At 38.6% G+C, this 17,110-nt stretch overlaps 1 protein-coding gene across 11 annotated transcripts in view; it reads right to left on the bottom strand.

Annotated features, from left to right (window-relative positions):
• The window catches only part of PLCB4 (phospholipase C beta 4), a 419,941-nt gene that overhangs the window by 373,583 nt on the left and 29,248 nt on the right, over positions 1–17,110 (bottom strand). For 6 of the 11 annotated variants that reach the window (XM_040447674.1, XM_040447664.1, XM_040447672.1 and 3 more), the window contains exon 2: positions 13,080–13,134. The exons of the other annotated variants lie outside the window; for them this stretch is intronic. The gene's annotated coding sequence lies outside the window, so the exon portion shown is untranslated. The remainder of the gene's footprint in view (positions 1–13,079; positions 13,135–17,110) is intronic. 11 annotated transcript variants of the gene reach the window in all.

Genomic DNA, 17,110 nt, shown 5'->3' with positions numbered 1-17,110 from the left:
ACTACAGCACCTGTATGCTCCTTATTCCCTTTCCACTTTCTTTCTCCGAACGATGATCGCTAACTACATACTGTAATTTTATTAGTTTATTGTCCTGTCTTCACTATGAGAATGTAAGCATCAAGCTGAGTTTTTACTTCTTTTTGTCCACTTGTGAAGCTCCAGTTCCTAGAACAGTGCCATTCCTGAGGTAGGGATGCAATCAGTAATTGTTAAATGAGTGGAAAAAATACTCCTCTATAACCTATTATTTTTTATTTACAAAAGGTCATGATCATCTTTCCATATAAATAAATACACATCTAATGCAAAGGGCTAGGAACAAATTTGGTCATGAGTGGGTAATAGTTGAAGCTGGGTAATGGTTGTATGGGATTCTTTTTTTTTTTTTTTTTTTAGTGTTTTATTTATTTTTGAGAGAGACAGAGTACAAGCAGGGGAGGGGCAGAGAGACAGGGAGACACAGAATCTGAAGCAAGCTCCAAAATCTGAGCTGTCCTCACAGAGCGTGACAAGAGGCTTGAACTCCCGAACCATGAAATCATGACCTAAGCCGAAGTCGGACGCTTAACCAACTGAGTCACCCAGGTGCCCCTGTATGGGGATTCTTTATACTATTCTTCCTACATATATTTGAACTTCCTACAGTAAAAAAATTTAATACACAATATTTGCTTAATTATTTATAATGACTATACGGTATTCCACAGTCTTGATTATACCATGATTAGGTAACCACTACTATACTGAAAAATATTTGTGTTCCACCTTTCTTTATGTAACAGGAAGTGATAGAAAAATCTTACACAACTATCTAATTATAACATTACAATAAATTTCTAGAAACAGAACAGTTTGCACACTGAAAATATTATACATAATGCCAATCTTCCCTTCAGAAATTCTGAACCAAAATATGCTCCCATTAGTACAAGAAAGCAGCACTTCTCAAAGCATGGTCTACAAAATGGTACCAGACTGCAAACAGTTCTGGCCCACCAGGTAGGTTCAGAAATTGAGAGTAAACACTTAGAAACTTGTATAGGTATTTGACAGAATAATTTTACATCTGATAAACATTTTATATCTAGAAATATATTTGAGAGTTTATTTTGTAAACTTTTCATTTTCTTTTTTTGACTATTTATTTTTAATGTATTTTACAAATATATCAGCCAAAAACAGAGTGGAGGCATATGGTCCCTCACCTCAGTTTGAGAAAAACTAAATTACAGTACTTGCTTCTCCACACCATTACCAATTGCAGACATATTTTCTTTGTTTTTTTTTTTTTTCATCATTTTGGTCACAGAGATATGCCAGTGTTGAATTAATCTGCACTTTTGATAGCTAGCAGGTTTGCACACCTTTTCATGTTTGCTGGCCCTATACCCATTATTTGACGAATTACCCGCTTTTTGTTTTGTTTTGTTGTTTTAGAGAGAGAGAAAGAGTGCGCGATTGGGAGGGTGGTTAGGGGGTTGGAGAGAGAGAATCTTAGGCAGACTCCACCTTTAGCATGTGGGGCTTGATCCCACAACCCTGGAATCATGACGTGGGCTGAAATCAAGAGTTAGACGCTCAACCAACTGAGTCACCCAGGTGCCCCTATGAATTACCTGTTTATATTTTTTCCCCACAGTTCTATTAAGATGTTCATCTTTTTTTTTTTTTAATGTTTATTTTTGAGAGAGAGAGACAGAGTGTCAGCAGGAGAGGGGCAGAGAGAGAGGAAGACACAGAATCTGAAGCAGGGTCCAGGCTCTGAGTTGTCAGCACAGAGTCCGACATGGGGCTCAAACCCACGAACTGTGAGATCATGATCTGAGCTGAAGTCAGACACTCAACCGACTGAGCCACCCCACCCAGGCACCCCAAGACGTTCATCTTACTGATGAAATTGTAAGAGCTTATGGTAAGAGCACTTTGTATATTAGGGATATCAGCCTTTTGTTGATCCTGTGTTATGCAAACAAGTTTCATGGTTTAGATGGTTTTCCACTACACTAAAATATTAAAGACTTAAAATGTGTATATAGTTTCTTTTTTTTGAAACTTTCCTTCATATTTCCTACTTACAGATGCCCTTCCCACCATAAGATTGTAAAAATATCGACTCATATATTATGCACATCCATTTATATCTTACCTTTTACATTTATAATTTCTTTCCTCTAGAATTATTTTCAAATGAGTTGTCTGGTAGGGACTCTGTTTCATTTTCCCAGATGACTAGGTAGGTGTCCCAACACCTTTTGCTGAATAATTTATCTTTTTCCTTCCAATCTGAAATGCCAATCCTATCACTTACTAAGTTACCATATATACTTACCTATAGACTCTCTGTATTTTATTCATTGATATATTCTTGTGCCAATACTTCGGTTCAATCATTACTGACTTATACTATTCTTTAATATTTGAGATGGCAAGTACCCTGTTTAATATTTCTTATAATTCTGGGAGAGTTTTATAGGTTCATTCTTCCAGATCGTATTCAGAATCATTTTGGCAGGTTCCCCAGTTTTGATAGGGATTGATTGCATCATGTTTGTGCTTTAATTAAGCAAAATTGATATTTTTATATTGTTGTACTGAAACTTACTTTCCAAGAACAAACTATCCTTCTCCACTTATTTGAAACTGATTTTATGTCCTACAATTGACTTTTCTACCTCTCTTCACTTAGTCCCTCAGATGTCTAGGTAAGTTGCTCCCAACTTCTATACCATGACACTGTAATTGTAAGTGGAATCTTTTCTTCAAAAATCTTTTCTAACATTGATGTCATAATTAACTCAACAATCTATTTTTTACTTATTTTGTAGCCAATCAGCAACCTTAATCAACAATCATAGTGCTTTTAGCAGATTTTCATGTGTCTAAACATGATCTGTTAATTCCATTCATACTTTCAATCCATTCATTTAAAAAAGAAAAGCAAGCAGTTACATACATCTCAAAATACTGGTACAACTGAAAATTAACATATAAAAACATGAAGCTCCTCTGAGGTACATAAAATCTACTAGTGTATATAAATTGCATAGGGGTGCCTGGGTGGCTCAGTTAGTTAGGTGTCCAACTCTGGCTCAGGTTGTGATCTCATGGTTCATGAGTTCAAACCCCATGTCAGGCTCTGTCCTGACAGCTCAGAGCCTGGAGACTGCTTCAGATTCTCTGTCTCCCTCTCTCTCTCTCTCTGTCCTTTGCCCGCTCACATCATCTCTCTCTCAAAAATAAATATTAAAAAAAATTTTAATAAAACACATACACATGCATATATTCTTGTATAAGATAGAAACTGAGAGGTCTCTAAAAGTTAAAATCTACTGTGGAAGAATGCAGAAAGACATATTGCAGAATAATGGAGAGCTTAAGGAAATCTTCATGAGAAAGTAGCATTTATTTTAAGCACAGAATGTCAGGATGTGAAAAGATCAGAGGGATAATATTCTAGAAAGAGAGGGAAAAAAAAACCCATATGATCAAAGGCAAGAGGAGAAAAAAACCAGACAAAGTTTGGCTGGAGCACAGAGAATGCTAAAGGTTGATAAGTGGATCATTCTGAATACAAGATTAATTTGCTTCTTGTTTGGTAGAAAATGGTGAGCTATGGCACAAATAAAGCTATGCTTTAGGAAGAATCTGGAGGCAGGATGCAAATACAGGGCAATTTGGAGCTGAGAAGAACTGAGGCAGAGAGTGTAACAGTTTTAAAACACAGGGGTCTATGTCCCCTCCCCTTGAACTTGGACTTTGTGACTGCTTGACTGATAAAATCCAGCAGAAGTGACAATGGACCTGTTCTCAGGCAAACCTTAAGAAACTGACACCTTTCTGAGGAACCCTCGTGCACTGGTAGTGGGAATGCAAATTGGTGCAGTTACTCTAAAAAACAGTATGGAGGTTCCTCAGTTAAAAACAGAATTACCCTACAATCCAGCAATGGCACTACTAGGTATTTACCCAAAGAATACAGAAATAATAATTCAAAGGGATACATGCACCCCGATGTTTATAGCAGCATTACCTACAATAGCCAAGTTATAGAAATAACCCAGGTGTTCATCAACTAATACATAGATAAGAAGTATCTATGAAGTGTATATATATATATATACACATACACACACACACACATACATACACACACACACACAATGGAATATTACTGAGCCATAAAAGAGAATGAAATCTTGCCACTTGCAATGATATGGATAGAGCTAGAGAGTATTATGCTAAGAGAAATAAGTCAGTCAGAGAAAGACAAATACCATAGGATTTCACTCATATGTGGAATTTAACAAACAAAACAAATGAGCAAAGGAAAAAACAAAACAAAACAAAACAGACAAACCAAGAAACAGACTCTTAACTATAGAAAGCAAGCTGATGGTTACCAAAGAGGAGGTGGGTGGGGGGATGGGTTACAGAAGTGATGAGGATGATAAGCACCAGTGTTGTATGGAAGTGTTGAATCACTATATTGTACACCTGAAACTAATATTACACTGTATGTTAACAATCAGAATTTAAATAAAAACTTAAAAAAAAAGAAACTGACATTTTTCACATCCTATCTCTTGGGACACTCACACTTGCAACTTAGCCACCATGCTCTAAGGAAGCTCAAGCAGTCTGTGGAAAGCCTACCTGGAGATAATCTGAGGTTCCTGGTTCTTAGCTCCCAGCCTACAGCTAGCTCCACTTGCCAGGTATGTGACTGAATCATCTCAGAAGTGGATCCTCCAGCACCTAGCAAAGACCCAGCATTTGCCACAAGGAGCAGAGACAAACCTCTGCTGATCCCTGCCCTAATTGCAGATTCAAGGTTGCTGTCGTTTTAAGCATTTAGTTTAGGGTGGTTTGTTGCACAGCAACAGTAACTAGGATACAGACCAATTTAGAGGTTCTCACAATAGTTCGGATCAATAGCATGAAGAACAACTTGAACAGTTAACTGTGACAAGGGGGTAAGGGCTAGACACCACTGCTACTTTGAAGACACAGTCAATAGGAAGATGGCAGCCTAAAGTTAAAATTTAGCCCCTGAGTTATTTTTCTGATTAAGAATTAACCAGGGGCAGGGGCTGGGGGGCGCCTGGGTGGCTCAGTTGGTTGAGTGTTCAACTTCAACTCGGGTCCTGATCTTGTGGTTCATGAGTTCGAGACCCACATAGGGCTCACTGCTGTCAGTGCAGAACCCACTTCAGATCTTCTGTCCCCCTCTCTCTCTGACCCTCTCCCACTCACACTCTCTCTCTCCAAAATAAATAAACCTTTTTAAAAAAGAATTAACCAGGTAGGGGCACCTGAGTGACTCTTTCAGTTGATTTTGGCTCAGGTCATGATCCCAGGGTCATGGGTTCGAGCCCCACATTGGCTCTGCACTGAGCATTGAGCCTGCCTAGGATTCTGTATTCTCTCTTTCTGCCTCTCTCCCCTGCTTGCACTAAAATAAAATACAAAACAAAACAAACAAACAAAAAAACAAACAAACAAAACCTTTTTTAAAAAAGAATTAACTGGGTAAAAATAGGTATTTACTAGTAATTTAGAATTGCACATTGTAGTGAATTAGAATATGTGAAAGCCACAGTTAGCAATTTCTTCTCCCTACCCACTCCCACACTCTCCGCTGGAAGAGTGTATTTTCCTGCCACATCAATATTGGGCTTAGCCATGCAATTTGTTATATCAATGGTATGTGAGCTTGACGTGATACTGGGTCAACTCCAAGGACAGGCCCTAAGAGACACTGCAAGTTTCTACTTGGTCTCTTTACACTTCTGCTATGGCAGAAGACCATGCGACATTCAAGTCTCAGGAGAAAGACACCAGGAGCAATCCTCAATCCAACCCACAGCTTGGAGCTAAGCCCAGTGGAGCCTAGTGTAGGTCATTCAAACCCCAGCCAACCTCCAAACACGCAGGCCAGAAATACTTATTGTAATAAACAACAGAATACAAGTGATAAGTCATTGCAATAAATAAATAAATAATTACTTGTGGTCGTATGCCACTGATTTCCTATGTAGATGTCACGGTGTCTCACAAATACATTTACTAATATTTGAGAATGGCCCACCATCTCATCACAAACGTAAACGATCATAATCCTAGTTATCATTACTTAGGGACACCACTCAGTTGAAGAAATATGGGTAGATACATGTACTGATAATTCAAATGCTTCCATTTGGGTTACTAGGTGAGGCAGCATTCTGTCCATGAAACCAAAAGAGAATATTTTAGTAAATTACACAATGTTTTTGTCCTCATCGTTGCTTTCTTACTCATTCACTGGATGGGGGGTGGGGGGGGGGAGGGAATGTTTCTGGTACAAAGCACCAAATGTGACAAAACAGGAGATCTCTAAAGACAGGCTTTTGGGATTCATTGCACAGCAGCAGCTCTCAAAGTATGGTGCCTACTGCCACCTCAGGGAAGCCAGGAGGTCAAAACTATTTTCATAATGGTCCTATGACATTATTTGCCTTTTTGCATTCCCATTATCTCACAAGGTGGAGGTTTACAGAGGCCTCATCATGTTTGAAATCTCCATTGACGGACTGCAGAAGCAAGTAAGAGAATCTAAGTATCTTCCATTAAGCCAGAAATGAGAGGTTTACGAAAATATAAGCAGTGCCATGCTTCTTATGAAACGTATCTTGTTTTTAGAAAAATGTAGTTAATTTTCCATTTTAAAATATTTTTTAGGGGCACCTGCGTGGCTCAGTTGGCTAAGCGTCCGACTTTAGCTCAGGTCATGATCTCACGGTCTGTGAGTTCGAGCCCCACATCAGGCTCTGTGCTGACAGCTCAGAGCCTGGAGCCTGCTTCAGACTCTGTGTTTCCCTCTCTCTCTGACCCTCCCACACTCGTGCTCTGTCTCTCTCTCTCAAAAATAAATAAACATTAAAAAAAAATTTTTTTTAATTTTTTATGTTATGTGATGGGTTTATTACTTAAAATTAATTGATACAGAAATAGTTTTGTGTCCCCTTTTTCCTTTCTCATATGGCAAATAATTATGATATTAAGGCACATAAAGTAAAGCTGTTCGAGACCCTCTTGATTTTTAAGAGTATAAAGGGATCTAAGACCAAAAAGTTTGAGATACACTCCATACTATGGCACAGAGTATGCGCCAATGTGTTCAAAAGTACAATGGGGGAGCATACTTTAAGGAGAGTGGAAGCAATAGGCATGAGTTTGTGGGGTTCCTACAGGAACAGTCTTAGACTTAAATATCATCACCTTCATAATTTAGGTAGAAGTGACAGCCATGTGGCTTTTTCCATTCAAACTTTTTACTTTGTTCATAATAATCCTGCTGAATAGTGCCTTTAAACAGTCAAGAATATGGCAGGAGAGACTGAATCAACTGTGACAGGTTACACAGTGCTGACACTAAAAACGTCTTCTACTTTGTTCAAGCTGCTACATACTGCTTCTAAGATGCTCCGGCATTATTAAGAGAAAAAAAAAATGTCCGTGTACTTAAGTCAACAGAAATGAACTGTTGATATAAGTAGTTATTCGTGTTTATTAAGCACTCTTCCCCCAAAGGACTCAAACATTTCAAATGTATTAGCATGCATAAAACCTCCACTAATAACCTCACAAAGTACACAGTTCCTGTTTCCACATTTTAGAAGAGGAAAATTTTATTAGTTAATACACAGTAAACTACAATACAGAAACATTAAATCCCTAATGCCTCATCTCTGCCCACCAATCATTCACACATCATGCCAAACACAAAATGGATAATCTCTTGAACCACCACATTTGAAACTTTTGAATGAGCATCACATTAAACTGAGATAATTTCAGAGCATCCTTTCCACCTTCACTATCTCTACAGCCTACCTGAAACCCTTAAGCCTGGAAAAATGCTTCCTAATAAGACTGTCAGAAATCTTCTACAGGGGGGCCTGGGTGGTTCGGTCAGTTAATGTCCAAATCTTGATATTGGCTCAGGTCATGATCTCGCAGTTTGTGGGTTCGAGCCCCACGTCAGGCTCTGTGCTGACAGCATGGAGCCTGCTTGAGATGCTTTCTCTCTCTCTATCTCCCTCTGCCCCCACTCACACATACTCTCTCTCAAAAATAAATAAATGAATAAAAGATTTTCTACACGTTAATGAAGCAAAAATTAGTCACTAACTTGGATACTCAGGCACTACAATCCTCATGGCTAAAAAACTCACTCAATATGCTGAATCTACATTTTATAAAACTGGCAAATTGTTTTTCCAATGAAGAATTAAGCTGTCTTCTGGCTCTTAGGTCTATCTGTAAGCAATATGAGGCAATGTGGGGAAATACGTGCCCTACCTTCTTCCACAGCCTCGTCATAACTACGTACATAACCTATGCTAATAATTCAGTGGAGAGGCAGATAAAGGGCAACTAACAAGGAAAAATGTCAGTTAATTAACTGATAAGAAATAATTATATTTATGTGCTGAATGAGGGCACACAAGAGTAATGTCAGCTTTTGTAACAAATAGATCCAAAAATATACAAACTCTCAACACAAAAGAATTTAATTTTCTCTCTCTCTCTCATGCTCACATAATTTATGCTCCTTCTTCCATTGCATACGGTTGTTACTGCGAAAGACTGCAAATATTGCCATCAGCGATTTTCTATTCAAGAATATGTGGGTGTTCCTGGCTAGGGAAGAGTGCTTCTTCACACAACAATATAGACCTGATTTCTTCAGTCCTGTCTCCCTCACCATCCACTACAGTCCATGATCATCTCCATCCAAGCAGAGGAAGAACGAAGGTAGAACATGGGGTTTAGAAGCCTTGTCCCAGTTCTGACACCCATGTTGACACAGATGGTCACACAGCTGCTGTGTGCCTCAAAGTGAGGAAGCAGCACACAAGAGGAACAGACTATATGCTCAAACACAACGTAAAACAACATGCCATAGTCTACTTATTCTGGGAAACAAGTAAAACAGGCCAATCGACCTAGCTGGCAAGAATCAAAAATGTGATTTTCACAGGCAATGGTTTTGATTAGATTCTCAGTGTAAAGAAACAGAATTACAAACACCAATCTCTACCAAAAATAATAAAAAAGAGTTGTCCCACTACTAACACAAAGTGAGGTGTCCATAATTCTTATATATGTATTCTTTCAGGTAAGGATAATGAAAGTATTTCTTTCCATAAAAGAAGATCAGAATATCTTACTTGTGTCCTGGCTAATTTATGGAATCACTGATTTCTGGTTCTCTGGATGCTCTTTAGTTACCTTGTTATCATTATTCCACGCAGAGGGGGATGGCCGCTGGAACAGGTGAAACTATTTACATATGCAGAAAAGCGGTTTTCCTCATTTCTCTTTCATTCTCCACAGTCGATTCTGTCACACCTACCACCAAGGCCACTGGCCCTGGCCACCACAGCTGGCTCTGTCCACAGCCACTAAGGCTGCTGACTGCATCAGGGATGGGGAGAATTCTAAAGCACCTTCTGCCTCACTGAGTTATCACTCAAGCCAGGGGGTACAGTCCCAGGTTTGGCAGACCTTAAGTCCTGTGCTTCCTCTAGCTGGCAGAAGTCCGAAAAAACACAAACACGGGAGTATCTGTTTGGGAAATTAAGAACAGGGTACTCTCACCCACCCAGCTTCACACAATGATGGATTCCCCTAAATTCAGGAAAAGGATTCAGATGCCAGGCAGCCCCAGTAGTGACAAAGGTCTATTACAGACACAATAAAATATTAACAAATCAAATGCACACAGACCCCTGTTGGTTGTCGTGGAATGGGAGCGGTCATGAGAGAGAAAACTGGAAAAAGAATATGGGGAGAACAATTTTCTTTTCCAGTCGTGCACTAGGGAATTCATGTCCATAAAATCCCCCAAGATTCTATAAGGCAAGCCAGGCTTTATGTCCACTCAGTGGCAGGACCTCATGGGCGAAGCTACAAAAGTATGGACCATCATCCCCAACACTGCCTAAAAAACTTCCTGTGATGATGGAAAGGTTCTATCTATGCGCTGTCCAGGATGTAGCCTCTTGCCACATGTGGCCACTGAGCATTTGAACTGTGACTAGTGTCAATGATGAACTCAATTGTTAATTTTCTTCATTAAAATTTACATTTAGGGGCGCCTGGATGGCTCACTTGGTTGGGAATCCAACTCTTGATCTCAGTTCAGGAGCATAAGTTCAAGCCCTCGTTGAAGATAGATAGATAGATAGATAGATAGATAGATAGATAGATAGAGATAGATAGATAGATAGATAGATAGATAGATAGATAGATAGATACAAATTTAGGTTTCAATAACCACACGTGGCTTCGGGCTATCCGTACCTGACAGTGCAGACTAGCCTTTCTGGTGGTGTCTAACCAATCCACTGCCCCAAGTAACCTTATCTAGTATCTTTTTAAAAAATGTGGATATTTCTTTCCCATAACTATTGAAGAACATTCATTCTGGCTCCGTTTTGGTTAGATCATGGGTTCAACCCTACCTTGATTTAGGTACCTTCACTATGTTCTAGAACAATGTTTCTCAATGTCTCTGATTACAGTGACCCATTTTTCATGTCAAAACACATTATTAACCATTTATAAGAGTGGTGCTTTAACTCCTATTAAGAAAACCCATTAGAGTAAAAAAAAAAAGCTCCTCGTAAGTCAGTAATACTTTATATTCATGCAGGGGCGCCTGGGTGGCGCAGTCGGTTAAGCATCCGACTTCAGCCAGGTCACGATCTCGCGGTCCGTGAGTTCGAGCCCCGCGTCGGGCTCTGGGCTGATGGCTCGGAGCCTGGAGCCTGTTTCCGATTCTGTGTCTCCCTCTCTCTCTGCCCCTCCCCCGTTCATGCTCTGTCTCTCTCTGTCCCAAAAATAAATAAACGTTGAAAAAAAAAATTAAAATACTTTATATTCATGCATATTTCTTCATCATGATAGCAGCTATGTAGATAGAAAACACAGGAGATGGTAATTTATTGAATACATGAGCAATCCTTGATATTACCGTAGATTCTAGGACATCTTACAATATCCCACAGCATCCTGGGCTCCATGACCCACACAGGTTAGGAGACCTCTTCTAAAGACATATCCCTAAGTGGTCAGCAGATCTGTGATGATATGTGGCACAAATGAGGGTCTCTGTTCACAAGAGGGGCTTTGGATTAGTAATGGAGAATGAGAAAAAGTAACTTTCCTAATGCATGGCAGTCAAATATTTTCAACATCTATCTGATAGCAGATGTACAATATAGATTATTTATGCTGTACTTAAGCTCGATCATCCTGTTAGCTTCAAAGAAGATCAAGGTCTTCTTTCCTAAAAGTGTACTGTTATAACTCAACAGTTATATGATGTTCATCAGCTCTCTTCCTATCATCATTTTGTCAAAAATACACTCACTCTCTGATTAACTCATTTCTCTGTGTCAACTTGGAAACCAAAATCTAAAGAAATAATTTGAGGAAAAAAATTTAAAGCAAACATTTACTGAGTGGTTCCCAGACTGGAGCTGGCCATGTTCTGGACAAGTTCATTTTAAGCTGGAGGTGAAAAGTGACTTTTGTTTTTTAAGTTTATTTATTTTTTTATAATGTTTTTCTTTATTTTTGAGAGAAAGACAGAGCAGGAGTGGGGGAGGGGCAGAGAGAGAGGGAGACACAGAATCAGAAGCAGGCTCCAGGTTCCAAGCTGTCAGCACAGAGCCCACACACAGCCCGACGAGGGGCTCGAACTCATGAACCATGAAATCATGACCTGAGCTGAAGCTGGATGCTTAACCAACTGAGCCACCCAGGCACCCTTATTTATTTATCTTTGAGAGAGAGAGAGTAAGAGAGCAAGCAGGGGAAGGGCAGAGAGAGAGGGAGAGAGAGAGAAACCCAAGCTGACAGCTCAGAACCTGATGTGGGCCTTGAATTCACAAACTGTGAGGTCATGACCCGAGCCAAAATCAAGAGAAGAGATGCTTAACTGACTGAGCCACCCAGGTGCCCCTGAAGATGAAAAGTCACTTCTGTGAAGCAGATGGAAGAATGAAGAAGATGCCATTAACACCACAAGTCTGTGATTGTAAAATGGGGAGAAATGTTTCCACACTATAACCTCTCTGCTCAGAAATGACCAAAGAACTAAAATCTTACAGTTGGAGAGGAAACTGACATAGAAGGATAATGGCACAAAGTCAGGTTTGACTTCTGTGATCTTGGAACATCCCAAAACCTATGAGGAGATCCTGTGGTTTGGGTGACAGCCCCATCAGACCCCACCATAACTCATGTCTCCAAGGACCTCTCAGGACATGCCACTTTTCCTGAGAACCTTTTAGAACAGGGGAGCTGGCCGATGTTGGTTCACATTACAGAGTAAAAGGTACCGGATGAAAACAAAAGCAACTGCTAGTTTTGGAGCTCAGCCCATGAAATCTAGACACCTCTTGGAGACTCCATAGTTTACAAAAAGCTCCATAAACCTAAGAATGCCCACAATTTCATTACAGCTGTAAAGTATCAAGATGTATAATATAAATTATTTATGTAGCAGTTAAGCCCAATTATTATTCTAGCTTCAAAGAAGATCAAGGTCTAACATAGTATCACGCAAATCACAATCCACACTCTGAAAAAGAAGTCTCACAGAAGAAAACATAAGATATGACAGATTGAGCCACAGACCATTTTATACTTCCAAACTCTGGGCTTCCTACAATGAAGTCACCCACTGAAAAAAGAGGAACATAGTTCATCAAGATAGGCTGAAATTAATCTATTTCAATTTTTAAAATGGATCTACTGAAAGACATTCACTTACTACACTTCACGTGCATTGACTGCTATAGACATCAACAATTCATTCAAAATGGTCATGCTTTTAAAAGACTGGGAAACACAGTATTGAATTTAGAAAGCTGAATCTGAGGTTTTAATTCAATTCACAATGGCATGCATTAGCAGCATAAAAATTGCTTCTTGATTAAGTAGTCTCGGGTGGTAATTTACTCAAGATAACACATTTTTTTAAATGTCACAAATTAATTTTAAAAAGCACACACGCCTACCTTTTTAAGAAAGATCACGTTTCACGATTCCGTATCATACAGTAACCATCTCTTCCTGTGGGGGTGGAAAAGAAGAAAGACCATCCACTAATAACAGAAAGTAGCAAAGGTGAACTTTTAAGACCGTAACGTATAATTTCCTTATGTTATGCCTTCATTTATAATATTAAACAAATGGAAATCTTTCAAGTTAGACTTAAAATATTTCTTCATTTCTCTCTAAATGAAATATTTTAAAGATTCTGATTCCAATGATTTGATTTCTGAGGAGCAAATGAATAAAATCAAATGGATATAGATAAAAATAGGAATTTTTCAAAATTAGAATTAAAGTATTTACTTCCCATCAATCCCAATGACATATACTCAATACTTTCATTCCATGAAGTAAATGTATAAAATTCCACTCCTGTTTCTATTTTTCCAAGGGGGAAATGAGGTGAAGAAGTTGTAATAGCCTGCGTAGGTAACAGAAGGTAACAGAATTATAAGCAGCTGTTTCCTTCTGTTGTATACTTTTTATTTTCCAAGCTAATAAGCCATATTTACAGGCTCTGTATTTCTTAGCTAAGACTTTTAGATCAAGAAAAATATATAAAGGAAACTAAATCAAAATACGATTGCTGTGATTTCATTTTACATTTATTATTTTCAATAAATAATTGACATAGAAAACCTGCTAGTCCCTAATAAATACTAAATATGATTTTTCTCTTCAAAATTACTTGTTGGCAAAGATTAAAGTATTCCAATATTTTAACTTTATATACTGAAGTCCAAATAAGTAAAAGGTTTATAGTCTAAGTTAATCATCTACTCCTTAAACTGTTTCAACCAAATCTAATTAAAACAGACAATGGAATCACGTCCACACGAATGTAATTGTGACTCTGACCCTGATACATTAGATTCCATGTGTAAAGCAATGTAACTCCCAGTGGGGATAATGATATGGAGAGTTTTTGAAAAACAATGACCACAATTTCTAACCCAAAAGAACTCCAAAAATTGGAATGACTGCCAATGCATTTAATTCACGGAGATCACGCTCCGGAGTAAATGGAATCACTCATACACACACATTGGATGGGGACTCCCTAGATTAGCCTGTGCTCATTCCAGTTGTCACCCTTTTTTCAGACAATAAAAACCCCCTTTAAAGTAAGAAATCTTGCTGAAAGGCATGTGAATCCTGTAACCACATCCATACCTGCATATGCCCTTCCTGAGTACCACCATCTTGGTCACACTTAGCTCCAGAACGTCTCTCCTTAGAAGCAATACCAAATCCCTACATGGACTCCCAAAGTCTGCCAGCATCTGGGGCCTTGTCTCTCCTGCTTCTCTTCACTTTAGAAACAGCATTACTTTGGCTCTCTCACTACCAACACAGGACAGTTAGGGTAACAGCTGCCTATTCTGTTTTCTGAAATTACCTAAGGTCTTATAGGTGCAGGTAAACTCTGCTGGCAACAACAACAAAAAGCCAGGACAAATCACGATTGATTCAGAAACATGGTTCAACATGCACAGGCTGAGCCAAATCATAATCTACAGCCCAGTAACAACTGTATGGAGGTCCTCATAGATCTTCAGTTCATAACTGGCCATCCAGAGGTACCCGCGTGGCTTAGTCAGTTAAGCGTCCAACTCTCGATTTCAGCTTAGGGCATGATCTCATGGTTATGAGATCAAGCCCCACGTCGGGCTCCGTGCTAGGCAAAGAGCCAACTTGAGATTCTCTCTCTCTCTCTCTCTCTCTCTCTCTCTCTCTGCCCCGCCCCCTGCTTACACGCACTCTATCAAATAAATAAATAAATAAATAAATAAATAAATAAATAAATAATAAAACTGGCCACCCAGAAACAAGAAGGTACCTAGGATTTGCTTTGAAAGAATCCAGTCAGGGTTTGGACAAGGAGAGGTAACAAATCAAAAAAGCATCAGTGAGTTTGTGGTAGTTCAATGAAGGATACATGAAGGTTCATTGTAATATTTGCTCTACTTTTACATTATAATTAAATTTTCCATAACAAAATATTAAATGATGGTCATCTAATTAAAGTTATATGTGAAAATATGACAAAGAGAGAAATGCACAGAGCATAAATATCACAATCTTCCTGTTTTCCAAACACCCTTCATCAAAAAAGGGAAATAAATTTAAAAATTTTAAATAACACACGAGAAAAGATGAAAAGCCTTCAGTTACAATTTTATTAATGAAGTAATAATGGCCTTGAATCTTTCTTTAAATATTTTAAAAGCCAAATAACAAGTATGTACTTACCTACCATAAACTTATTTTTTTATTATTATTTCAAGTATCTCTGCTTTTAATTAAGTGACAGAAACATAGAAGCATGGCTTTTCTCAGGATTGTCAGACATTGTTGCTCATTAAGTATGACTTTGATTAAAAGAAGTAGGAAAATGGATGACCTATAATTAATATCAATGCGATCTGTTCCATGAACTAAAAATCTTTGTAACTAAGATCCAAGAGGGGATCATTAAAAGAGACAGAGGGATTCTATTGGTATAAATTTTGGGTTTGCAGATATAAACTATCAGATCTGCAACCCACTGATGTAGCTGACTGAACTGTTCCTGGGGAACAGCCAAAAGATGGGCACTCATACGACTCACTACTCATGCGGCTAGAATTTGAAAGAGACTAGGAGGGGTCATATGAGGGTAGTCGCAGCTTTCACAATAAGCAGGGAAACTCACATGCCAAGTAAAATCATCGTTACAGCCTCAGAATTTGACTTACTGACCCTGCCAGACACCACTATTGAAAATCTGACACTGGACATAAATTAAAAAGCAGGATTTATATCATAGTTTGGGAAAAGAACATGTGTAAAGCTTTACCAAGTCTTCTCCAAAGATGAACCAGGGGCAATAACAAACTTTGGCTCCCTCTGAACAGAACAGCACAAGACCAACACTAAATCCTAACACGAGATTTGATCTTTTTTTTTTTTTAAAGAAGCTGATAGTTTTCTATTTCCCTTTTTAAGTTTTCCTGGCCTAAAACAATCTGTTTCCTTTCCAATGAAGAAACAATGCCAAATTCTGAAAAGGAAATTTGTCTGACTTAATGGGTAAGCACATAAAAGCTGGAAAAGGGAGTATTATGGGAAAACCAGAGCAACTCGGCCTTATGGGGCAGGCTTCCAAATTTATCAGCAAAATGATCAAGGGTTAGAGAAGGGAGTGTGTGGGTAATAATTATTAACAAGTTGCATGATGGAGGTCAGCTAAACAAAATTCACTTGTTTTCAATTTGAAACATCACAGTTCCAGCAGTTTACTACATATAAGCTAAGAAAAACTTAAACTAGCTTACATCCATACTCAGACATTTTTCATATTTTATTCAATTAGGAATGGCATTTAATTATGCATTTAATAGATATTTGTGAAATAAATGCATGAATGAGGTGGCAACTAATAACTACCAATCATGAAATCTCAACCTAAGGTCATTAGAAATAAAATTAGAATTTTTTTAGAAATAAAATCCTCAGGTATAGCAGTTATGGCTATTTGTCTAACCAACATGCATAACCTTAATTTTCTTGTAGGCAGCAATATGCCAGGCTAAAATGGTTTGTGCCCCAGACTCCCTTGCAGCTAGGAGTAGGCATGTGACACAGTTTTGACCAATGAGATGCGAAAGAAAGGGCTCTAACAAAGTCTGTTCTCATTACATGAACCCATTCCCTTCCCTCTTTCCTGGGAATAGCTACTGGGAGGTGTAGAGCCATCTCACAACCACAAGAACAAAAGGCAGACAAAAAATGAGTAGAAAGAAAGCAGAACGAACCCGGTTCTCTTGTGGCTTTGCTGAGATGCTACACCTGCCCAAAATGCTTAGGTTCCTAAACTGGCATCTCATGTTAGGAATGACAAACCTCTGCTGGTTCAAGTTGCCATTTTCTGTAACTCACAGCCAAAAATATTCTAACACGAGATACGATTCATCCCCCCCACCCCATGCTATGTTCTCAAAGCCCCTCCTAT

The sequence above is a fragment of the Herpailurus yagouaroundi genome, unplaced genomic scaffold, assembly GCF_014898765.1.
Source record: "Herpailurus yagouaroundi ecotype Mexico unplaced genomic scaffold, PumYag 196, whole genome shotgun sequence".
NCBI classification, from domain to species: domain Eukaryota; kingdom Metazoa; phylum Chordata; class Mammalia; order Carnivora; family Felidae; genus Herpailurus; species Herpailurus yagouaroundi.
Note: the sequence above shows the minus strand (reverse complement) of the source record. Positions and strands in the feature narration are given on the sequence as shown.